This window comes from Pelobates fuscus, chromosome 2, assembly GCF_036172605.1.
Source record: "Pelobates fuscus isolate aPelFus1 chromosome 2, aPelFus1.pri, whole genome shotgun sequence".
Taxonomy (NCBI): domain Eukaryota; kingdom Metazoa; phylum Chordata; class Amphibia; order Anura; family Pelobatidae; genus Pelobates; species Pelobates fuscus.
This window is the reverse complement of record NC_086318.1, coordinates 327,558,588-327,585,697: the sequence shown is the minus strand read 5'-3', so window position 1 is coordinate 327,585,697 and position 27,110 is coordinate 327,558,588. Positions and strand designations below refer to the sequence as shown.

At 41.1% G+C, this 27,110-nt stretch overlaps 1 protein-coding gene across 1 annotated transcript in view; it reads right to left on the bottom strand.

Moving 5' to 3' along the window:
* The window catches only part of MCHR2 (melanin concentrating hormone receptor 2), a 229,736-nt gene extending 210,657 nt beyond the window's left edge, over positions 1–19,079 (bottom strand). The window contains exon 1 of the mRNA XM_063441312.1: positions 18,911–19,079. The gene's annotated coding sequence lies outside the window, so the exon portion shown is untranslated. The remainder of the gene's footprint in view (positions 1–18,910) is intronic.
* Positions 19,080–27,110: the final 8,031 nt, after the last annotated feature.

Here is a 27,110-nt window from a genome sequence, read left to right as displayed (position 1 = left end):
TATGGAAACTTAAGAATTATATATACACATATGCAGAACGGTCAATTTATGTATGTACATGAATTTTTATTTTCTTCCATTATATTTTGTACATTTTATCTATATAGCGAGATGTATTTACAAACTGTGGAACCACAGTAGGAAAATATATATCTTGGCTTTTTCTATTTAGAGTAGTACCACCCAGAGTTCTTTTAATTGTTCTCCTTTTCTCCCCATCCCGGTCTCCTTTATTCACATATAAATGTTCTGAGTCAATGCACTAAGAACGAGAGATTTATAATGGCCGCGACCCACTTCCGGATCTGTGAAACGCAGGATGGAACGCACACGCCGAACGTGATGACGTCACTAGGAAAAACACCGCGGCACACGCGATGACGCCACCAGGATCCATACCGCGAAAATTGAAAACCAGCTGACGAACATTTCGGATTAATTGGGGATGTATATAAGGACTGGGAGGGGGGATATGTTTTATGCTGCTATCTTTACTTCTGCACTTTACTGCACTAAGTCCCTGAGGAAGTCCATATCCAGGACGAAACGCGTAGGACGTGCATGGTGACAAGCCGTTTATTTTATACTGATATGTAAGTCATTAAATACTTTTTTATCCAACTCTGGAAGTGTACTACATTTGTGTATATATCTTTTTCTTTTGAGATACATACATTCTGCTCTGTGAGGAACCTGTGAGGAGGGACAGCATACTGGACACTGAAAGATACCACTCAAGGCTTTTAAAATTCTGCAAATCTGTGAGTGACCAATTGTAACTATAAAACAGTGCCAATCCCTACACAGTTAAACGCTATGTTTTTTTATTCTACTCATATTTAGCAGATTTTCCCCTATCTATGTGCATATATCTATTGAAGACAAGAGGAAGTCTTCGGGGAGTTATCGGGATACTTCACCTGAAACATTAAGGGAAGTCCTGGTTTGCTTTGTATCATATTATATTATCTTTTATTCACTGGGTTGTGTTCGCATACATTGTTGTTCTTTGTAGGCGTAACACAAGACCTGAAAATCACATTATAAGCATAAGTGTACTTATTCACGTTACTCGAAGTTATATGCATACCTAACCTAGCATGTCATAGTATTTTAAAAACAAAAAATGTGCAAGATATCTCCAAGTCATGTTTATGTTACATCAAAAGAAAATAGAGCTTGTGAAAGCTATTGTGGCTGTGCAAGCACTGTTGTAATTCTCATGCACAAAAAATATATATATATAATATATATATATATATATATATATATATATATATATATATATATATAAATATAATTTCATGTACATAATTACTCATTATAATTACAAAGCAATCAAGTCTTCTATTTAGGAAATGATAGAATGAATAATACACAGAATTCAACCAGCAGGAAACATATAATCAACAAACCATTCAATACAAGCAAATATAAGCAAAAAAAAAGGGATGATCTGCTTAACCAATCACAAATAGAACAACATAGCGTATAACTGTGTATAAAGGCAAATTGTAGAAATTGCATTCACAAGTGGCCACTCACACTTTTACTGAAGTTTGCAAGCCTTGAATATTTTCCTTTTTCAAAATGGAAATTCCAAATCTTCTGTCTGGGTTAGAATCTTCATAGATGTATTTACATATATGTGCTCAAGAAAAAAATATATATAAAAAATTGAGATGCACATTCAGAGTGAAGTACAAAATAAGTATTTAACAACTTACATCAAGATATAAAATCATCAGTGTAGTCCCTCTATGTCACCACCAGGGGTCCTACGCGTTTCATCCAACCAAATAGGACTTCCTCAGGGACTTGTGTGGTGTGTGATCAACAGGTACAAATGAACAAACAATAAACAATAAAATTCCCCTCCCTCCCCAGTCCTTATATATCCCTCAGTGTCCACATAATGAGTAATCTCCTGCAGGTGTCTCTCCTCTTTTTTCGGGCTGATTTCACAATCTCCTCACATGTGCCGAGTGTTGTGACATCATCACGTCCGACGTCCGATGACGCCTGCGTTCCAGCATGCGTTCCTTTGCCGAAACCCGGAAGTTAACCGGGAATTGCTGTCTTTCTACTCTCTGCTCGATCTCAGTCAGACATATATTTATTATTAGTGGAAACAAGGAACAAAAGGGAGGGGGAGTAAATACTTCACTCTGCACCAAGAAGGTTCTATATTTAAAAACAATCAATTATTCTTCATACATCAATTAATACTGTCTATATTATAAAAATACATACATACAAATAAAAATAAATACAAAAAATATATATAAAAAATATACAATTTCTTTCAAGAGCACAAACATTCTTGTAGTGAACAAAAGGTGCAATACCCAAGTGTATATTGCATTCTTCCCATTGCTTTTAATACAAAATATAAACCATTTTAGTGTTTTTTACAGAATCCATTTCAGAAGAAATACTTTCTCCACTCTATGTAGTTGTAATATTATAGGTCTATTTTAAAAAATTATATATCTATTTAATTTTCATATGGCGTGGGGGGGAGGTTTTTACAACTACCTCCACAATTACTTTCAACTTCAAGGTATGCCATTTACAAATTCCAAAAAATATACAATTTGCCTATTATAAGTTCCATTCTTTCAATTTATTAAGCCCCAAGACTTTCATTGATTTGAATTTATTGAATTCAAAATATATGTTAATTTTTTATGGATAGAGATAGTAGCCTAGATCTACATAAAAGATCCTATTATAGTTTTATTAGCCATAGAAAAAAATGCAATATTTACAAAGGAAATATGAAGAAAGAGGTACACAAAAAAGGTTTCCTGGCCATTCATCGCAGCATCACTAATGGGTTAGCTCCGCCCCTAACAGGAACAGGACAGGAAACAATTAATCAACCAGACTATAGGTATAAAAGGTCCCTCCTCCCTCTAACCCACAGTATTTTTTTTGTCCTTAACAGGACAAACAGGAATTATACCTATAATAATTTTCTTTTGAGGCCACCTTCCCATGTGTACCATGGGTTCCTTCCAGATAAAGTTCAGCCTCTCTTTATCTGAAGAACTCAGTAATCAGCCTGCAAGAGTTAAGGTACATTATAGTATATGTACCTCTTTAATGGGATAACAGGGCTGTTTAAAACTTAAAATGATGTGGTGCATCCTTAAAAATTCCCCTTTAAGCATCAATAACCCCCTCAGAATTGTGGCAGAAGAGAAGCTGGGTAAGTGACTGAAAATCTTGGTCTTACCCTGAGTAAGCTTGCTTGTGCTTGCTTGGAAAACATGTTGGCAGTATAGTGTTTTTCTTTTGTTTTACTTTGTGTTTCTCATGCTGGAGAAAGAAATCCTGGTTGTTTGCACCGGCTGGGTGCCACTTCTGGGTTCGGAAGTCGGGGCATGCGCAGTAGCATCGGCGTCGGGAAGTTACTATTGCGCATGCGCGAACCGCCGGGCTCTTAAAAAGAGATATCGCGCCAAAATTTAAAAATCCTATAAAAAAGCGTTTTTTGGGGGTTTCCAATGTTCTGGCTGAAGTTTGGAACAGTTTTGGTGTGTTTAAGGCTGCCCTAGACTGAATTATGGATATATAAGGTAAAGATTTCTTCTTTCTTTGTTATATTAGTTTTCTTCTGTTTAGTTTTTTCAAAGTATTAGGATAACAAAAAATTTTTTTTGTTTAAATAGATGGCTTCTCACTCTGCCTCAAGATCTGTTTCTAGAAAACATAGGTGAGCCTCATATACGTTTATCCCTTAAATGGGGGGGGGGGGGGTTAAAAGAGTGCCACTATGGGCCAAAAATATATTATTGTTAATATGGCCTCATCTAATATGTCCTCATCTAAACGCCTGAGAAGAGAAGAAATCTCCTCTGAGTCTAGTGAGATAGAGGAGATGTCGGACGAAGAAGAAGGTGAAACTATGCCTCTAAAAATCTGGATTCAAAATTAGTTGATAAGTTGATCAACATAATCAGAGAGACCCTGAGATTCTCAGAGGAAGAAACTGAAATGAAGGAATCCGATAGATATTTTGAGGATTTGAGAGCCAATAGACCTACCTTCCCAGTACACTCTACAATAAAGGAGATAATTTCACAAGAATGGCAGAAACCAGAAAGAAAAGCGACTCTGAAAAACAAAGCATTCAGATTATATCTGTATGCTAAGGAAGATTGCAAAACCTGGAATTCTGTCCCCAAGATTGATGCCGCAGTCATTCATATGGCAAAAAAGACAGCCCTTCCTATTGACTCCATGGCTTATTTGAGAGAACCAATGGAGAAAAGGCTAGATGCCAGCCTGATAAAGTCATACCTGGCCTTAGGATCAGCACTACATCCAGCAGTGGCGTTAACAACGTTAACAAGAGCCTTCAAAGTATGGCTAGACAACTTAGAAGAGGATATCACTAAAGGAGTTCGGAGAGATCATCTGCTGGAAGGACTGAGAGATCTGAAGTTATCAACTGATTTTTGTTCTGAAGCATCTCTGGATGTTACCAGAATGGTGGCTAAAAGCATGGGCCTCTCTATAGCAGCAAGGAGAGCATCATGGCTACACTCCTGGGGAGCAGACTACGCTTCAAAAGCGTCCCTGTGTGCCCTTCCATTTCAAGGTGATCTCCTATTTGGGAAGGTGTTGGATGAAGCTATACATAAGGCTGCAGATGGGAAAAAGGCTATCTTCCTCAAGTCAGAAAATACAGTTCTACAACATGGAAAGATAGGCGATATAAAGACAGTGCCTTTCGAGAAAGCAGGACATATAAACCTGGGAAAGAATATTCCAGACCAAATTGGAGAAACACTCAGCAACAATCTTCCAGAGGAAGAGGAGCAAGACAGGGTAAAAACGTCTGAACGTGTGCCAGCCCAGCCAGGAATTACAGGAGGAAGACTGCATCTACTTTATCCTGTCTGGGTCAGAAGTGTGACAGACGCCTGGGTCCTATCAATATTGACAGAAGGATACAGGTTAGAATTCGAGACCATTCCAACAAAGGATGTGTTTACCTAGTCTCGGGTAGCAAAAGGAGAAAAAGAGAAAGCTATGAAGGATTGCATCTCAAAACTCCTAAAAGATCATGTAATAGAATATGTTCCAAAAAGAGAACAGAAGAGGGGTCACTAATCTACAGTTTTTCTAGCCCCAATACCACAAATGAAGTGGAGACTTATCCTGGACTTGAAGAAATTGCCAAACATCAGTGTGGGGGATTGGATGACGTCATTCGATTTTCTGATTATAAGTACATCCAACCAGACGGTAGCACTCCACAACCAGTGGGTCATGAATATCCTCGTAAACCATGGTTGGAAACCGAACATGGAGAAAAGTATCATGGTTCCCTCTCAGAATATTATATTCCTGGGGGCTGCCATAGATACAGTAATCAGTCAAGTGAATTTGTCTGTGGAAAGAATGGAGAGGATTCAGATGAAGAAATGGGCCCAGTGGAAGATGCGTCCCATCCAGTTGCAGTTTCTAAAAGAATTCAAGACACAAGAGGACGACTGGGATCGAAATATTCCTATTTCTCAAAAAACAATAGACGACCTGACATGGTGGGAGAAAACTAAGAACCTATCCATGGGATTTCCCCTGGAGGATCCAACATGGATAACAGTTACTACAGACGCAAGTCTACAAGGTTGGGGTGCGCATTTGGAAAAGGATGGGATTCAAGGTTCATGGACACAGAGAGAGAGCAAGTTGCACTCAAACCTAAGAGAACTGAGAGCAATATTATATGCCCTGCAAGTCTTTCGGCAAGCAATAACGAATTGGGTGAGAATCCAAACAGACAATTGGGCAGTGGCCTCATATGTAAACAGACAAGGCGGAACCAAAAGCAAGGCTCTATTATGAGAAATATTTCCATTGATGGAATTTGCTCAAGACAAGCTACAGGGCCTGAAAACAGTATATCTTCCAGGGGAAGAAAATGTTCTGGCAGACTATCTGAGCAGAACGAAAGTTCTAACAGGTGAATGGCAATTAAACCCAGAGGTATTTCAGCAGATAGCGTCAAGGTGGGGCACACCCCAGGTCGATTTGATGGCTTCGTATCGGAATGCTCAAGTCCCGAAGTTCTTTTCTCTAAGGGCAGAATATCAATCATAAGGACAAGATGCCTTTTCCCGAAGTCCTTGGGACTTCGATCTGTGGTATGCATTCCCTCCCCTGCCTATGATTCACAGATTGTTGAGGAAAGTTCGGAAGGAAAGGAAGAAGCTATACTTCCGAGTTGGCCGAGAAGACAGTGGTTCCCACTCCTGAACAAAATATGCTTGGGTCCTCCATGGCCTATTCCTCCAAGAATGGATCTATTAATACAAGGTCCAGCGATGCATCCCAATCCAAACCAATGGAAATTAGCGGCTTGGCTCTTGAAAAGCAGAGACTTTTAGAGCAAGGAGTACCAGAGCCGGTGGTGAATACACTGCTTAAATCCAGGAAAAATCCACCTCTGCATGTTACCACAGGATATGGGATTTGTTTCGATTATGGGCAGAAAAGAAATCCAAGAATATCCTACAGCCTTCGAATATAGATATTCTGGAATTTCTAAATGAAGGTCTAGAGAAAGGCCTAAGCTTGAGCACTCTGAAAGTGCATTCATCAGCTTTTTCGGCCCTGTGTAACACCTCCTGGGCATTAGACCCTATCATTGCGAGGTTCTTTAAGGCAGCTATACGCATAAGACCTCCATCTAGAAACTATGCTCCTCCTTGGGATCTTCCTTTAGTACATGATGTTTTGTCAGAAACCCCCTTTGCTCCGTTGGATGAGTTGGGTATTATAAATCTGACATACAAGACCTTGTTCTTGGTGGCAATCACTACAGCAAAAAGAATATCTGAAATTCAAGCCTTCTCCAGTGATCCTAATCACGTTCAGGTTTTCCATGATAGAATTATCCTAAGAACTAGAATGGAATTCCTGCCTAAGGTGGTTTCTAGTTTTCACTTGGCTCAAGAAGTGGTTCTACCATCCTTTTACCAAAACCCCTCTTCTGCGGAAGAAGTTAAACTCCATCAGTTGGATGTGAGAGAATGTGTAATGAAATATATAGAGGTCTCAAACAGATTTAGAAAATCGCAGCAATTGTTTATTATCCCGTCAGGATACAGACAAGGGGAGGCGGCCTCTACAGCTACTTTAAGGCGTTGGGTTTCAAATACCATAAAAATGGCATATAAACTCAAAAATCTATCTCCTCCGGAAAAGATAAAGACCCATTCTACGAGAGCATTGACCACCTCCTGGGCTAATTGGGCAGAGGTTCCTTCTGACGACATATGCAGGGCAGCCACCTGGTCGTCACCTATAACCTTCATCAAACATTACAAACTGGATGTGGTCTCTTCCTCATCATCCTTCGATAGAGGGGTTTTGTCCTCCGTGAATCTCTCATGAATAAATCACCTTGCAGCATAATATTGGAGTCTTGTTTTTATTCACCCTCCCTTGATTACGGAGCTGGGTATTACCCATTAGTGATGCTGCCATGAATGGCCAGGAATATAGAAAATTTTCTCCATACTTACCGTAATTTTCTTTTCCTGGCTATAATTCATGGCAGCATCAGCAACCCTCCCAAATATTTTTTTAGCTTTATACTAGACTGTGGGTAAGAAGGAGGGACATTTTATAAGTATAGTCTGGTTGATTAATTGATTGTTTACTGTCCTGTTCCTGTTAGGGGCGGAGCTAACCCATTAGTGATGCTGCCATAAATTATAGCCAGGAAAAGAAAATTACGGTAAGTATGGAGAAAATGTTCTATATTTTTTAATATTTTAATATTCAAGGCTTGCAAACTTCAGTAAAAGTGTGAGTGGCCACTTGTGAATGCAATTTCTACAATTTGCCTTTATACACAGTTATTCGCTATGTTGCTCTATTTGTGATTGGTTCAGCAGATCATCCCCTTTTTTTGCTTATATTCGCTTGTATTGAATGGTTTGTTGATTACATGTTTCCTGCTGGTTGAATTATGTGTATTATTCATTCTAACATTTCCTAAATAGAAGACTTGATTGCTTTGTAATTATCATGAGTAATTATGTACATGAAATTATATTATCTTATACATATATTAAGTTACATACACCATCATATTAACATATTTTTTTGTTTACTCTTTAAATAAAAGCATCTACAAATCTAAAAAAAATTACTCACAAAGCACAACTGCCGATATGCTAATATCTCCATAGGAAGGTGTATTTTTTTTCAGATAAACTGAACAATATATAGTTGTAAGGTGTTGATGGACTTTAATTCCAAAAGACTCTTTTAATACTGACTTTACCACATAAGGACTCTTTAAGATAAATTGAACGTTTAACAATCTTTATAGCCATGGCGGATTGTACCTAAACAGAAGAAGATCTGCAGGGCTATGGGACAGGATGGCTAGAAGGTTGGAGGAGATTTTTACCTAGTGTTGTGGGGTGGGAGGGGGGGCATAGAAATCTACAAAATGGAGATAGGTCAGTACAGGGTGGGGTGGAGTGGGGGGGAGGGGAGGCGAAATATGAGAAGCAGATGAGGTATGCAATAGTAATAAGAATTAACATAAAGTACAAGTGACCCATGATAATATTTATGCGTATTAATGCAAGCAGCCTAATTAGCAAAATGGGGGCACTAGAGGCAATAGTTTACACTAAGCAATATAACAGAATAGGCATAACAGAAACATGATTGAATGAGACATATGACTGGGCAGCTTACTTAAATGGTTACACATTATTTAGGAAAGAAAGAAAACAGAAATGGTGGTGAAGTATGTTTGTATGTCAACCATGAGTTAAAGTCAAATCTCAAGTAAGTAGAATATAATGAAAAAATGTGGAAGCTTTATGGGTGGAAGACAAGGGAAGGGTAGAAGGGAACTCAATTATTGGTTGGTATATGTTATAAACAACCTAAATTTAATATGGGTAATATTTAAATCTGGGTAACACGTTAATTATTGGAGATTTTAATTAGCTAAAATTAAGATAGAGGGACTATGAGTACATCAGAGGCAAGCAGGTTTTTGAATGTGTTAAATTACATCTTTTTGACCCAATTTGTACAATCACCAACCAGTAGTGATGTCCCGAACAGTTCGCAGGTGAATAGTACCTGGCGAAAATCGCTTGTCGTTCAGTCCGCCCCCTATTCTTATCATTGAGTAAACTTTGACAACCACCCCACCCGCCGCTCGGGGGTGGGGGTGGGTTGTCAAAGTTTACTCAATGATATGGGGGGGACCTACTGTCCTCCCCCCGGCCCCCACCCCTGAGCGGTCGGTGGGGGCCCTAAAAAAAACAATAGGGGGGAACTTCTGTCCCCCCCGGCCCCTACCCCTGAGTGGTGGGTGGGGGCCCTAAATACTAAGAAGGGGGGACCTAATGTCCTCCCCCCAGGCCCCCACCCCTGAGCGGCGGGTGGGGGCCCTAAATACTAAAAAGGGGGGGACCTAAGGTCCTCCCCCTGGCCCCCACCCCTGAGCGGCGGGTGGGGGCCCTAAATACTAATAAGGGGGAGCTAATGTCCTCCCCCCTCGCCCCCACCCCTGAGCAGCGGATGGGGGCCCTAAATACTAATAAGGGGGGACCTAAGGTCCTCCCCCCTGGCCCCCACCCCTGAGCGGCGGGTGGGGGCCATAAATACTAAAAAGGGGGGGAACCTAAGGTCTTCCCCCCTGGCCCCCACCCCTAAGCGGCGGGTGGGGGCCCTAAATACTAATAAGGGGGGAACTAATGTCCTCCCCCCTGGCCCCCACCCCTGAGCGGCGGGTGGGGGCCCTAAAAAAAATGTGTCCCCCCCAGGTGACTAGGGGTCCCCAAACCCCTAGTCACCCCTCCCCCCCCCCAAAAAAATTAACCCCCTACCTACCCCCCCTCACCCTAAAAATAATGAGGGGGGACCTTTAACTAAGTACCTGTAAAAAAAAAAAAAAAAAACTTACCATTCGATGTTTTCTTTCTTCTAAATCTTCTTTTTTCAGCCCCCAAAAAGGCCAAATAAAAAACCATAATAACCGACGCAATTAAAAAAAAACAAAAAAAAAACGAGCGCAAAAAATATAATCCATGTTCACCCGGCGAGGGCTCCGCACAGACTGAGCTCTGCAGGGCGGGGGAAGGCTTATAAAGCCTTCCCCCGCCCTGCAATTAGGCTCAGAGCACTCTGATTGGTGGGTTTAAGCCATCCAATCAGAGTGCTCTGACAGGTAAATGAAGAGACTGACAGGTAAGTCATAACTCTCATAACTCATAACTCTCTGATTGGTTACTTAATCCACCAAAGTGTGACTGATATGAAAGTGCTACCCGAACACTATAAACATAAAATAGAAATACAAATAAATATCAGTGCATACAATTTTCCCAGTGAAAAACATCAAAACATGTGTAGAAAATATAAAATATAGAACCATACACAGGATGTTGATACCAAGATAATAATAACAATTACCTACAACAAAATAAAAGAGAACAACATAGTGTGAACTGTTAAAAACACAAAGTGCTTTAGTACTACTGTAAGACTATAACTCACATGGCCCAGAACTCAATCAGGCTCTTTATCAAAGGCTCAAAGGTGCCTATACTGGCTACAGGGTCCACGTATTCAGTAGCAGAAGATAGGACATCAGATGTTTCGCAAAAATATGTAATATTAAATCATGATACAAATAAAAAGATATGCAAAACACATAAAGAGTTGTGGGTACTAAGCTGGAATGGTGGTGGAACACATATGTTTGAATGTAAACAATATGATATGAAATCAAGGTTCCACTTGCCATCAAAAAAGTAACCCAGGATTACAAATATGAATGTTCAATATACAAATTGCAGCAGATATATATTGGACATTCATATTTTTAATCCTGGGTTACTTTTTTTGGTCTGATCATCTGATGTCCTGTCTTCTACACCTGAAACGTGGATCCTGTAGACAATATTGGCAATTTTGAGCCTTTGATACAAAGCCTGGTACGGCTCTGGGCCATGTGACTGATAGTCCTACAATAGCACTAAATCACTTTCTGTTTTTAACAGTTCACACTATGGTGTTTCTCTTTTTTTTTCTTTTAGGTCTTTTTTTTATTATCAAAATCCTGTGTATCATTGTATATATTACATTTTCTAGACACGTTTTTCACTGGTGATATTATATGCACTGATATTTATTTGTGTTTCTACAAGACAGACTAAAGTATATATATATATATATATATATATATATATATATATATATATATATATATATATATATATATATATATATATATATATAGCTAATGAAGTCCTGCATAATTTCTAAATGCCCACAACGTAATGTTGCTGATATGATGCAGGTTTCGCATCATTAAAATCACACAAAACTGGGACCTTATAAAATTAAGCAAGCATGGAGCATCAGAAATGATGCTAGAGTTCAACTCAGTGTCAGTATCGATGTGAGTTGGACACCTGATATTAATGATTAAGCAAGAATAATGTGCAAGCATAAACATCTAGCCTTAACATATGTAAATATTAACTGCAAGGTACACAAATAAATTTTCCACACTCTAGTTGCAACTTTTTTCAGCCTATGTAACTATGTAGTTATAGAACACTCAGTAGTCAATGAACACATACAGCACCTCACACACACTTTTTTTTTGTAATCTCATGGTTGATGTGCTTTGAGATTACCTTTAACCCCTTAAGGACACATGACATGTGTGACATGTCATGATTCCCTTTTATTCCAGAAGTTTGGTCCTTAAGGGGTTAAGCATCAGTTCCCAACATGTGGTACACATACCTCTGGGAGTATGAGCCAGTTTCCCCAGGGCCACTTTAATGATTGCCACTTCCTCAAAGATAACAAAGAGAACCATGCAGGAGTCACTGAGAGGAGGAAGAAGAGAGCAGGGACAGTCTGGCTGTGCAAGCCCCAGGCAGCAGTAGACACCCTCCTGCATCCAAAAGGTAGGAAACTGGAGGGTGGCTAAGTCTCACAATTTATAGAGCTACAAAGAGCTCTGCTGTATTAGGCGTAGATGGTACAATCCCCGTAACGGATATATATTCAACAGTAGTGATGGTGGACCTTGCCAATGTATTAGATATGTGGAGACAAGAATGAGGATATCTAATAGTGCAATATGTATAGTAAAGTGACTGTGCATATACTAAAGTAAGTATCTTACTCATATGGACTAGAGCAAGAACCTGCTCTATAGTGGAAGCGCTCTGGTAGTATGATCCACACTTTGGATGTATGTAAATCAGGAAGCCAAAAAAAAAAATGGGTGGACAATCCGAAATCAATTCAGTTTAAAATGAATTAATTTTATTGCAATAAACTAAATAGATATTAAAAGTAATATTTATAAAAACAATCCAAATCAATGGTAAAAATGCACTTTACCCATTTCAGCTTGGTAGTTTCATCAGAAGTGTGGTTTGCTGATGCATACTATCAGTTTATATAGGCAGATTGTCAGTATAATTATCAGTAACAGGTGTCTATAACCGTATTCATTGGCTTCCTTCCAAGTCCAAATTACCATACTCGTTCTTATTAGTGGAATTGTAGACATGTGCATTCATTTTAGTACGAATTCGATTCCATCTGAAATTTGTTTATTTTCGTATTCGTTTACTAAAATGTAAATGAAAGCCCTACATACAAAATATAAATGAAACGAAAGGGCAAATGCTGAATCCATTACCTTTTCATTTCATTTTGTTTGTTAACTAGACTCCGTGCTGCAGGGGAATTAACCCCCACAGCATGGAGAAATAACACTGTGCAAGCCTTTGCAGGTCACTATGACCCCCATATTAAGAAAGCAACCAATCACAGTGTTATGAGTCAAATTACACAGCATGGGAAAATTCCAAAGAACTTTTCCACGCTGTGTAAAATGACACTGAGCACTCTGATTGGTTGGATTTCAAGCCAATCAGTCTCTTCATTTACCTGTCACAGCACTCTAATTGGTTGGCTCAAACTAACCAATCAGAGCACTCTGAGTCTAATTGCAGGGCATGGGAAGGCTTTTTAAGCCTTTCTCCGTCCTGCAGAGCTCATTCTGCACCATGAACTCCATGGATGAAAAAGGATTATTTTTTTACCATCTGGTTTTATTTATTTTTTATTGCATATTTAATTTTTTGTGCTCGGGTTTTTTATTATTTTAACAGTTGCGATGGGTATTATGGATTTTTATTTGGCCTTTTTTGGGGCTGAAGAAAGAAAGGAAAAGAAGAAAGAAGACATCTAATGGTAAGTAGGAAATTTTATTTTACTGGGTTAGTTTATTGCCTCCCCCCCACTATTATTAAGGTGAGGAGGGTAGGAAGGATATTTTTATTGGGTGGGGGGAGTGACTAGGGGCTTTGGGACAATAGGTCCCCCTTTAATTAATTAGGGTCTTCATTAGCCACTCACGGGTGGGGACCTGGGGGGACATTAGGTTTCCCCCATTATTTATTTATTTATTTACGGTCCCCACCCGCCGCTCATCGGTGGGGACCGGGGGGGACATTAGGTCCCCCCTTTAATTAATTAGGGTCCCCATTAGCCACTCATGGGTGGGGACCTGAGGGGACAATAGGTCCCCCCTTTAATTAGGGTCCCCATTAGCCATTCATGCGCATGCGCATGCCCGATATCAACCGATTTGCTCTGGCGCGGTATCCAAATGGCTTGCGCATGCGTTACATGCACATGCGTCAGTCATACACGCATGTGTGGAAAGATCATTAACCAATCTGTATGTGTGTCAGTGTTTGTATCTACACTGAACAAAATTATAAACACTTGTTTTTTTCCCCCATTTTTCATGAGCTGAACTCAAAGATCTAAGACTTTTTCTATGTACACAAAAGGCCTATTGCTCTCAAATATTGTTCACAAATCTGTGTTAGTGAACACTTCTCCTTTGCTGAGTTAATTAATCCACCTCACAGGTGTGGCATATAAAGATGCATGAGTATTGCAAAGGTGTGCCTTAGACTGGCCACACACAGCACAATGCCACATATGTTTCAAGTTTTGAGGGAGCGTACAATTGGCATGCTGACTACAGGAATGTCCACCACAGCTGTTGCCCGTGAATTGAATGTTCTGTCTCTACCATAAGCAATCTCCAAAGGTGTTTCAGAGAATTTGACAGTACATCCAAACAGCCTCCCAACCACAGACCAAGTGTAACCACACCAGCCCAGGACCTCCATATTCAGACTCTTCACCTCCAAGATCGTCTGAGAAAAGCAACCCGGAAAGCTGCTGCAACAATCGGTTTGCAAAACCAAAGAATTTCTGCACAAACTGGCAGAAACCATCTCAGGGAAGCTCATCTGCATGCTCGTCATCCTCATCGGAGTCTAGACCTGACTGCAGTTCGTCGTCGTAACCAACTTGAGTGGGCAAATGCTCACATTCGATGGTGTCTGGCACTTTGGAGAGGTGTTCTCTTCACTGATGAATCCCAGTTTTCACTGTACAGGGCAGATGGCAGACAGCGTGTATGGCGTTGTGTGAGTGAGCGGTTTGCTGATGTCAACGATGTGGATAGAGTGGTCCATGGTAGCAGTGGGGCAGGCTTATGGACAATGAACACAGGTGCATTTTATTGATGACATTTTGAATGCACAGAGATTTTGTGATGAGATCCTAAGGCCCATTGTTGTGCCATTCATCCACGACCATCACCTCATGTTGCAGCATGATAATGCACGGCCCCATGTTGCAAGGATCTGTACACAATTCCTTCAAGCTGAAAACATCCCAGTTCTTGCATGGACAGCATACTCACTGGACATGTCACCCATTGAGCATTGAGCATTTTTGGGATGCTCTGGATCGATGTATACGACAGCGTGTTCCAGGTCCTGCCAATATGCAACAACCTTGCACAGCCATTATAGAGGAGTGGACCAACATTCCACAGGCCACAATCAACAACCTGATCAAGTCTATGCCAAGGAAATGTGTTGCACTCCGTGAGGCAAATGGTGGTCACACCAGATACTGACTGGTTTTCGGACTCCCCCACAGCCTCCCAACACAGTAAAACTGCACATTTTAGGGTGGCCTTTTATTGTGGTCAGCCTAAGGCACACCTGTGCAATAATCATGCTGTCTAATCAACATTTTGATATGCCACTCCTGTGAGGTGGATGGATTATTTCAGGAAAGGAGAAGTGCTCACTAACACAGATTTGTGAACAATATTTGAGACAAATAGGCCTTTTGTGTACATAGAAAAAGTCTTATATCTTTGAATTCAGCTCATGAAAAATGGGGGCAAAAACAAGTGTTTAGTTTATAATTTTGTTCAGTGTATGTGTCCATGTATCTAAATGTGCATCAGTGTTTGTATATGTTTACCTACATGTGAGTTGGTGTGTTTGTGTAACTGTATGTGTGTCAGTGTGTGTATCTGCACTGTATATACTAATTTACCTGTGGCAGAGGAAAAGCAGAGGGAGCCAGGAGGAGCATAGGAGCCTGGAGCAGAGGAGGAGCAGGGAGAGCATGGGGTAGAGGAAAACATATAAATGTGAAATAATAGTAACTATATTAATTACAAATATTTTGCTAATATGAGGGGTTCAATTTGTGGAAATGGGTTGCAAAGGAGTACACAAGTGAAAACAGGTTGGTAGTTTAAAGGGGAATTGTCACTTCTCTGGAATGAGATACTCTGTTTTCCTTTAAATGTATATTAAAGAAACACTCCATGCACCATAACCACTATAGCCTGCTATAGTGATTATGGTGCCAGGAGTGCCTTGGCCCCCTCCCAAAGTAAGTAGTCAAACTGTTTAAGAACAATTTTAAAAATCACCTAGGTCCTGCCAGATGGCCATTGTCCACTCCCATGCTGTTAGAAGTTCCTCCAAGGACCATCTGTTAGCTCCACGTAGCTAATCCCTGCCATGCAAGGCTTGACAGCTTTATTGGGCTTTCCACAACAGGGGAGGTTTTCTTAATCTGTTTGACTGCTTACTCTGGAAGGTTGTTTGACTCTTCTCTATGTATTTTCTCTATGCTGACTGCCACGAGTAGTTAGGACAGGGCTTACAGTTTAACAACAACTGACAGGGAGCTAAGATGAAGACACCAAGTTGAAGGATAAAGATGTGTGTATTCTTACATTTATCTTTTTTTTCACACCTTACAAATAGATATTGGCTATCTATAGGGTATAAGTTAGCAACATATTAAACAACCTGTATAGCGAGGGAGCTATACAGGAAATGTGGATCTGGATCAGAGCTCCCTCAGAGGTGCACTGCGGCAGTCCGCTGGACCCCAGGCTGTGGATTCACTCCAGTTCTCCAGAAAATAGGAAGACTGGGTGGATTGAAATAAAAGTGTGTGTTTGTGTGTGTGTCCACTCCTCCACGATACTGTTCCTCCCACCATAGCCCCAATCCCCCACAATACTACCCCTGTTCCCTTCCCCCCACAATTGTCCCAGTTCCCCATAATGCTGCTCTATCCCCCACAATATCCCCCGCCCCCCATACTGTTCCTATCCCCCCAACATTGCCCCAGTCCCCCACATTCCTGTCCCTATTCCCTATCCCACCATAACCCCAGTCCCCCACAATACAGAAGTGATGATTGTCAATTCTGATTATCTTTGCCAAGGAGGCGATCCTGGGGGTTGAAGCAAATGCTGCTCTGGCTAATCAGAATTACCTCATAGGAATGCGTTAAATAAATTCATTTCTAAGAGGAAAGTTCAGTGTCAGCATGCAGAGAGTGGATACATCTGGCCATATGATGAGTGGCCAGCAGAGTTATCCCTAGGCTGTAATGTAAACATTGCATTTTCTCTGAAAAGGCAGTGTTTACTGCAAAAAGACTGAATGGAATTATTATATTCCACCAAACAACTATATTACGTTTTAGTCATTCTGGTGACTATAGTGTCCTTTTAAGTTCAGCAATAAAAGCAAATAATGTCTTAAAGAGTAAGGGAGGCTTTTCAGATGCAGTAATGGAAGAGATGTGAGGTAAATGAGTGCTTAAAGGACCACTATAGGCACCCAGACCACTTCAGCTCAATGAAGTGGTCTGGGTGCCAGGTCCATCTAGGATTAACCCTGCCTGCTGTAAACATAGTAGTTTCAGAGAAACTGCTATTTTTACATATGGGTTAATCCAGCCTCTAGTACTAGTCGCATTGACAGCCGCTAGAGGCGCTTCCGCGCTTCTCACTGTGATTTTCACAGTGAGAAGACGCCAGTGTCCATAGGAAAGCCTTGAGAATGCTTTCCTATGGACTGGATGAATGCGCGCGCGGCTCATGCCGCGCATACGCATTCAGCTGATGACGTCGGAAGGAGGAGGAGAGTCCCCAGTGCCGAGGGAGCCCGGCGCTGGAGAAAGGTGAGTGTTTAACCCCCTTCCTCCCCCTTCAGTCCGGCAGGAGCGGGACCCTGAGGGTGGGGGCACCCTCAGGGCACTATAGTGCCAGGAAAACGAGTTTGTTTTCCTGGCACTATAGTGGTCCTTTAAGTTGATTCAGGGAGGAAGGATAGAGTTCAAACAGTGTGAAAGAGGAGCTGTAGCTGGTTGTGGTGGAGGGAGGTGGCTGGGTGAGAGATGACATTATAAGGCTGTATATTTGTTACTTCTTTATGTTGAAAGACTACAACCTTGAGGGAGAGAGGCTGACTATCCTATTCTATATTAAGTAGACTTGTGCACAGGAAACAAATTTGGCTCATTCAGATCAATCTGTCTGAAATAGGGTGGACCACAATTTATCCATGAGGTGTTTAAGTTAGATCAATTACTACCATACAATTAGTATGGGGAAAATGATTTAGTTGGAACAAATGTGAAAATGAGACAATAAGATTACTACAAAATATATACATAAAATAAACCTTGTGCATATATTTTTCAGTACACTAATAGGCACATTTTCCCGCCATTTGCTTCACAGAGAAGAAAAAACCAATAGAGGATAACACAGAATGAGCAGTAAAAAAAATCTGTTTTTATTTATATACATGTAGTGGCTGTCTCCTAACCATCAATTGTCTTTTTTTCCCATCAATTAGCAGTTATTTTGGTACCACTGTGTCTGGTGGAACTCTGAATCGTGAATCAAATTAAACTGTTTCTATATTGTCTGTGTTAGTTGTTTTGTTTGAAACTGAATGTACAAGTCTAATACTAAGCAATAAAGTGTCACTGCCCAGAAGCTCTGCTGAGCTAGGAGTTACATGTGCCTGATTGTTACTTACAAGACTCTAATAGAACAGCACTTATATATTACCACAAACAAAGTAAATTCATGTAAATAAAATAATCATTATAGATGCATCTCATATATACCGAGTCCCTCAATATTCATAATTCTAATGATTGCTACATTCTCAAATAAACCCTAATTAACTCTACTATTCTTTGCCTGAAGAACATATTCCAACCTTTTCTATCTAGAGACCTTACTATAAAAATGTGATTTAACAAAAATGAAATTCAACACATATATGAATCACACAGAATCCCATTGTATTATTTTTAGCACTACCCATCAATTGGTATGTACCTTTATTTTTCATCCTGGCTGATGCTGACATAAGATTTTAGAAAACAGAAAATCCTTGATTTTCTATGAATTCCAGACATTCTCTATGTAGAACAGTGATAATTATAATAATTAATAATAATAATTAATAATGTAGCAATATCTATCATAAAGTCCATACAGCTTAATACATAATAAAAATGTAAATAAAAAAATAAAAATAAATAATTGCATGTATGTATGTGTTTATCACTGTGTATGCACACATACCTATATATTACACACAAACAGAGAAAGACAGATAGTGTGTGTGTGTGGTGCTCTTGTGTAGGTGTGTGCATTTACACTTACCTTCTTATATTTGTCAAAAAGAATGATGGGAAACCCACAACTGCTGACAATCGCCCTCACATTGCACAGCAATGAAAGAAAATGGAAAATTAAGTCCCTAAACTGTATGTAGAAAAGTTAAATAGTTCTGCAAGGTCCCACTTTTTCTAGCTGGCTTTAGAACTGCTCAGGTAATAAAGGTCTCTGCTTGAAAAGCTTGGTGCAATTCTGACAGCAATGGGAGAGCAATGTGTATGGAGCCAGTCCCCCTAGCAGTACCCTAAAGCTGGAGGCGGATCTAACAACTCAGAGAAGAGAGGATGGAGGGAGAGAGGCTGGGATCGAGTCGAGTTTTCAGGTCTCTGCTGAGTACCTTACAGGCAGCTGCTTCCTCTTCAAAGCAGGTCTGCTTTACTTTACAATCACGTACTGCTGGAGAAATTCACTGATTTCCTCAATCATGCCATGCAATGACATTTTAATGGGATACACAGTGTCTCTGTATTCATGACATTCCTGGTAGATTTGCATACCTGGCTATTTATGACTTTGTGGCTATTAATGGATTATAAAGAATGGACTATTGAATAATAAAGTGCACCTTAAAGATGGTTTGTGATCTAACTGGTTGCTAGAGGAAACAGATATACAGCATGCCTAGCAATGGTTTCTAAGGGACAGTAGGGGGTTAATTCATCCAATAAACAAGTTAATTGCAGTGAACTAAAAATAAAATGTTGTTTTGGTCAGGAGGATTTCAATGCTCAGTTTAGTTGTAGATTTTTTTTTGCAAAATTGTCACAGAGGAAGGTTGGAGTTCTATATACTTATTTTTTACATGTATTACTATTATTATTATTGCTGGCATTTATATACATATATAATATATATATTCCACAGTGCTGTACAATAAGGGGGGAGGGGAGAGGAGGAAACAGTACAATATACACAGAGAGCCATTGAAGCTCTTTTATACAAAGTGTTTAGTTAGATAGCCCATGAGCTAAAGGTATCGAAATAGTTAATCAGGTACAATTATTTCCCTTTCCTGTGTTTAAAAAATATTCACTGCTTGTCTTTCTACATAATAACCCCTAAAGGACACAACTTCAGAAATAAAAGGGAAACATGACGAAATATTTCTATCATGTGTCCTTAAGGGGTTAAAAGCACACTCCAGTCACAATAACAACTTCATCTAAAGCTAATATTCTAAGCCAGTCAGAGATTCAGAAGCCAGATGCCGCCTAGGGGACCTGCAGCTCAGCGCTGAAGTCACATTTTGTGGTCCAAATAGCCAAACTAAATAATAGAAAATCCCCAACTATTTTTCCATATTGATTATTTTGGTCTAATATTTGCAATAACCTGGTCCATTCTCAATGATTCTCAGTTTCATGCACAATGCCAACGTGTCCCGGATTGCCCGGGACAGTCCTGCATTTTGTGGGTTTGTCCTGGGTCCCGGGCACCTTCATTCTGGGACAAGAGGGGGGCGGCTGGCTATCCGAGGATGTGACTCCTGTGGGGTTTCCATGGATCTTGGGGGTACCTTTTGGGGTATTTGTAAATTGTGTGTTTTTCTGTACCTGGAGATAATTAAGGAGGAGGAGTATGTTGAATGTATTGCTTGTCTGTGCCTCTCCGCCTCCCCCTTTTTCCTGTCCTATTGTTTCCCCAGCAGTCCGTTGGCCCAGGGACACTGCCAGACCAGTTTAAACTGACTGCTTTGTCCCTCCTCAATCTCCCATTAGCCCTTGCTATTGTCTGACCCCACCCTTCCTTGTACTATAGTGCTCTATATAACCTATTGTATGTAAATTAGGCTGTTGGGGGTTTAATTGTATGTATAAATTGTAAGTGCTGGCTTGCATTAAAGAGACCTGCTTTACCCCTTCATGAAGTCTTGGCTCATGTTTGGGGGATTGGGGAACTACACTCTGGGGATTGCTATAATCACTATACTCCCCTGAGTATAATCACCAGCTCTTCTAAGAGCAGTTCCTGCTACGCTCTCTCTACTAGGAGAGGTCTACCCACTGGAAGCTGGATCCTGGTCTTGGGTCCAGGGTGGGAGGAGGATGGCGAGACCCCAACCAAACTGCGGAGGTTCATGGGGTTTATGGTGGTTATGGTGTCTGGTGGAGTGCTTGGAGCACTCAGAAAGCACTAGGAGCATCGATTGGCAGTCCGTCACAATATGTATATATAGATACATATCTATATATACATACACATACATAGAAAATAGGGAAAATCCTTGCACACAGGCTATACTGTTATATACTTGCCGAAGTGCTCAGCCTGGGATTTTGGTTATCCAGATAGCAGTAGGAATGGCAGCACTCATAGTCTTCAGTAAAAAAAAAAATCTTCTTTATTTGCAAGATTAAAAGATGAGATCAAGGGATCAACCTTTCAGTCCTTATACAGGCCTTTCATCTGGATCATTGGATTGATCCTGATGAAAGTCCTGCATAAGGACTGAAACGTCAGGGCTGCCATCAGAAATTTTGGGGCCCCTGACAAAGCACAAGGTCTGGGCCCCCCCAATCCCTCCCTCCCACGCCCTACCTAGTCCACTCACAATGATGCAGGACTGAATGTGGTGTGTATAGTGGAAGTGAATTAGAATTTGTGTAATGGATGTAGTATTTGTGTGTATTAGTGTAACGAGATTATACCCCAACACGCAGGATCCCGCTAAACAGAAGACAACACAGAGGGAAGATACGTCTACCGGTCCTTAGAGTGGCCGGACTCGACGTATATAGGAGAAGTACAGAGTCAGGAACGATCCGAGGTCAAGGGCACTAAGAGACAGCATAAACTAGGACTAGCCGGGGTCTGGTACACAGTAAACAGCAAGCCGGCAAACAGAACCGATAAGGATAAAGAGAAACAAAGTCAGAATACAAAGCCAAGGTCAAAACGAAGAAACACAACTGAACACCACAGGCGCTAAAGGGAACTGTAGAAACCATGATAGGGCAAGGAATACGGGAAAGAGGTAAGTATAAATAGCCAAACCTCTATTATGATTGGTCCCTGTCATATCCACACCCCTAAAAGGTAATTGTATGGGGAGTGTGGCATGACAGGGACCAATGGGAGACCTTTTCTAATTAGGCTCCCACTGTCCCTTTAAGAGCGCGCCCGAGACTTGCGGTGCGCTCTTAGTGTCAGGCGGGACACGTGACCGCTTCTTGCGGTCACTGCCCGCCCTCCATCTCCAGCCGTCGGATGAGCCGCGCGCGGCTCGTGCAGCAGCTGAGCCGCGCGCGGCTTGAATAGAGGACCCTGGCCGGCACCCGGAAGGGTACGTACCGCTACAATTAGATACTGTTTGTGCAGTGAATGCAGAGTGTGTGTTTGTGTAGCGGATGCAGTGTGTATAGTGAACGCAGAGTGTATTTGAGTAGTGGATGTAGTGTGTGTACAGTGATGTAGTGTGTGTTTGTGTAGTGGATGTAGTGTTTGTATGTACTAGATGAAATGTGTTTAGTGGATGCAGTGTCTGTAGTGGATGTAGTGTGTGTATTAGACGCAGTGTCTGTGTATAGTGAATGCAGAGTGTTTCAATTTGTGGTGGATGCAGAGTGTATGTTAGTGTAGTTAATGCAGAGTGTGTGTCAGTATAGTGAATCCAGAGTGTGTGCATAGTTTAGTGAATGCAGAGTGTGTGTTAGGGTGTAATGAATGCAGTGTGTGTGTGTTAGTGTGTAGTGAATGCAGAGTGTGTGTTACTGTAATGAATGTAGTGTGTGTGTTAGTGTGTAGCGGATGCAGAGTGTTAATGTGTAGTGAATACAGAGAGTGTGTTAGTGTGTAGCGGATGCAGAGTGTGTGTTAGTGTAGCGGATGCAGAGTGTGTTAATGTGTAGCGAATGCAGAGTGTGTGTCAGTATAGTGGATGCAGTGAGTGTGTTAGTGTGTAGTCTATGCAGAGTGTATGTTGTATTAGTGTATGCAGTGTGTGTATTGTATTAGTGTATGCAGTGTGTGTGTTGTATTAGTATATGCAGTGTGTGTTAGTGTATGCAGTGTGTGTGTGTGTTGTGTTAGTGTATGCAGTGTGTGTGTGTGCGTTAGTGTATGCAGTGCGTGTGTTGTGTTAGTGTATGCAGAGTGTGTGTTGTTTTAGTGTATCCAGTGTGTGTGTTGTGTTAGTGTATGTAGAGTGTGTGTGTTGCGTTAGTGTATGCAGAGTGTGTGTGTGTGTTGTGTTAGTGTATGCAGTGTGTGTGTTGTATTAGTGTATGCAGTGTGTGTTGTATTAGTGAATGCAGAGAGTGTGTTAGTGTAGCGGATGCAAAGTGTGTGTTAGTGTAGTGAATGCAGAGTGTGTTAATGTGTAGCGAATGCAGAGTGTATGTTGTATTAGTGTTTGCAGTGTGTGTATTGTATTAGTGTATTCGTGTATGCAGTGTGTGTGTTGTATTAGTGTATGCAGTGTGTGTGCTAGAGTATGCAGTGTGTGTGTGTGTGTGTTGTGTTAGTGTATGCAGTGTGTGTTGTGTTAGTGTATGCAGAGTGTGTGTTGTGTTAGTGTATGCAGTGTGTTGTGTTAGTGTATGCAGTGTGTGTGTTGTATTAGTGTATGCAGAGTGTGTGTTAATGTGTAGTGTATGCAGAGTGTGTGTTAATGTGTAGTGAATGCAGAGAGTGTGTTAGTGTGTAGCGGATGCAGAGTGTGTGTTAGTGTAGTGAATGCAGAGTGTTAATGTGTAGTGAATGCAGAGAGTGTGTTAGTCTGTAGCGGATGCAGAGTGTGTGTTAGTGTAGCGGATGCAGAGTGTGTGTTAGTGTAGTGAATGCAGAGTGTGTTAATGTGTCACGAATGCAGAGTGTGTGTCAGTATAGTGGATTCAGTGAGTGTGTTAGTGTGTAGTGTATGCAGAGTGTATGTTGTATTATTGTATGTAGTGTGTGTATTGTATTAGTGTATTAGTGTATGCAGTGTGTGTGTTGTATTAGTGTATGCAGTGTGTGTGTTAGTGTATGCAGTGTGTGTGTGTTGTGTTAGTGTATGCAGTGTGTGTGTTAGTGTATGCAGTGTGTGTTGTGTTAGTGTATGCAGTGTGTGTGTTAGTGTATGCAGTGTGTGTGTTGTGCTAGTGTATGCAGTGTGTGTGTGTGTTGTGTTAGTGTATGCAGAGTGTGTATTAGTGTATGCAGTGTGTGTGTGTGTGTGTTGTGTTAGTGTATGCAGTGTGTGTGTGTTGTGTTAGTGTATGCAGTGTGTGTGTGTTGTGTTAGTGTATGCAGTGTGTGTGTATGTTGTGTTAGTGTATGCAGTGTGTGTGTGTTAGTGTATGCAGTGTGTGTGTTGTGTTAGTGTATGCAGAGTGTGTGTTAGTGTATGCAGTGTGTGTGTGTGTTGTGTTAGTGTATGCAGTGTGTGTGTGTGCGTTAGTGTATGCAGTGCGTGTGTTGTGTTAGTGTATGCAGAGTGTGTGTTGTTTTAGTGTATCCAGTGTGTGTGTTGTGTTAGTGTATGTAGAGTGTGTGTGTTGCGTTAGTGTATGCAGAGTGTGTGTGTGTTGTGTTAGTGTATGCAGTGTGTGTGTGTTGTGTTAGTGTATGCAGTGTGTGTGTTGTATTAGTGTATGCAGTGTGTGTTGTATTAGTGAATGCAGAGAGTGTGTTAGTGTAGCGGATGCAAAGTGTGTGTTAGTGTAGTGAATGCAGAGTGTGTTAATGTGTAGCGAATGCAGAGTGTATGTTGTATTAGTGTTTGCAGTGTGTGTATTGTATTAGTGTATTCGTGTATGCAGTGTGTGTGTTGTATTAGTGTATGCAGTGTGTGTGCTAGAGTATGCAGTGTGTGTGTGTGTGTTGTGTTAGTGTATGCAGTGTGTGTGTTGTATTAGTGTATGCAGAGTGTGTGTTAATGTGTAGTGTATGCAGAGTGTGTGTTAATGTGTAGTGAATGCAGAGAGTGTGTTAGTGTGTAGCGGATGCAGAGTGTGTGTTAGTGTAGTGAATGCAGAGTGTTAATGTGTAGTGAATGCAGAGAGTGTGTTAGTCTGTAGCGGATGCAGAGTGTGTGTTAGTGTAGCGGATGCAGCGTGTGTGTTAGTGTAGTGAATGCAGAGTGTGTTAATGTGTCACGAATGCAGAGTGTGTGTCAGTATAGTGGATTCAGTGAGTGTGTTAGTGTGTAGTGTATGCAGAGTGTATGTTGTATTATTGTATGTAGTGTGTGTACTGTATTAGTGTATGCAGTGTGTGTGTTAGTGTATGCAGTGTGTGTGTGTGTGTTGTGTTAGTGTATACAGTGTGTGTTGTGTTAGTGTATGCAGTGTGTGTGTTAGTGTATGCAGTGTGTGTGTTGTGCTAGTGTATGCAGTGTGTGTGTGTTGTGTTAGTGTATGCAGAGTGTGTATTAGTGTATGCAGTGTGTGTGTGTGTGTTATGTTAGTGTATGCAGTGTGTGTGTGTTATGTTAGTGTATGCAGTGTGTGTGTGTGTTGTGTTAGTGTATGCAGTGTGTGTGTGTTGTGTTAGTGTATGCAGTGTGTGTGTGTTGTGTTAGTGTATGCAGTGTGTGTGTATGTTGTGTTAGTGTATGCAGTGTGTGTGTGTTAGTGTATGCAGTGTGTGTGTTGTGTTAGTGTATGCAGAGTGTGTGTTAGTGTATGCAGTGTGTGTGTGTGTTGTGTTAGTGTATGCAGTGTGTGTGTTAGTGTATGCAGCGTGTGTGTTGTGTTAGTGTATGCAGAGTGTGTGTTAGTGTATGCAGTGTGTGTGTTGTGTTAGTGTATGCAGTGTGTGTGTGTGTGTTGTGTTAGTGTATGCAGTGTGTGTGTGCTGTGTTAGTGTATGCAGTGTGTGTGTGTTGTGTTAGTGTATGCAGAGTGTGTGTTAGTGTATGCAGTGTGTGTTGTGTTAGTGTATGCAGTGTGTGTGTGTTGTGTTAGTGTATGCAGTGTGTGTGTGTGTTGTGTTAGTGTATGCAGTGTGTGTGTTAGTGTATGCAGTGTGTGTGTTAGTGTATGCAATGTGTGTGTATGTGTTGTGTTAGTGTATGCAGAGTGTGTGTTGGTGTGTGCAGTGTGTGTGTTGTGTTAGTGTATGCAGTGTGTGTGTGTGTGTTGTGTTAGTGTATGCAGTGTGTGTGTGTTGTGTTAGTGTATGCAGTGTGTGTGTGTGTGTGTGTGTGTTGTGTTAGTGAATGCAGTGTGTGTGTGTGTGTGTGTTGTATTAGTGTATGCAGTGTGTGTGTGTGTGTGAATGTGCAATGTGTAAACTAAATGTAAATGTTATTCCCCCCTCCCTGCTTACCTGTGTCCAGGGAGGGGGGAGATTCCATCCCTGGTGGTCCGGTGGGGGGCCCCCGGCTCCCTGTTACCGCAGAGGGGGCCCAGACAGAACACCGCTTCTCCTCTCTTCTCTCTTCTAATAACTCTTGCGAGACCCGGTTGCCATGGCAACGCTCCGCGGGTCTCGCAAGAGTTCTTAGCAGAGAGGAGAAGCTGTGTGCTGCCTGGGCCCCCTCTGCGGTAACAGGGAGCTGGAAGCCCGCGGCTGCACACATAGATAGCGATATTCGCTATCTATGTGTGCAGGGAAAGAAAGTGGGGCCCAGGACTGCCAGAGCAGTCCGGGCCCCGCAGGGCCGCCGGGCCTGTGACAAAAGTCATGGTTGTCACCCCCTGATGGCGGCCCTGTGAAACGTTGATCCCTTGATCTCATGTTTTAATCTTGCAAATAAAGTTTTTTTTACTTAGGACCGTGAGTTCTGATATTCCTACTGCTATCTACATACATACATACATACATATACACGCTGTGCATGCCTATGGTTTTATGAATAACACTGACAATGCTACTCTACCTGTTTCTCTTCTTATGTATCATTTAATCTCTCATATTCCCCCATGTTTTTTCATTTTTCTTGACAAATCTATATTCAACCTTCTCTCCCCTACATCTACTTCTTGTCATTTTGTGCTAGGCTTATCCTTGTGGTCCACTGGTAAAGGCATCTGTCATCTGTGATGAACAGCAATGTGTTTGGGATGGACCTAACTATACAAACTTGTAGCACTTTGGACTTTGGAAATCATTTACTGAATTCTTATTATATTATTACAGTTATACACTTATATTTTGCAGTGAACTGCCAAGGAAAGGTTAAGCTCTTATAGCTAGCTGAAAGACCAAGCTCAGTTTTCCAGTATACCCCTATTAAGGAACAAGTTCATTTGGTATTTCT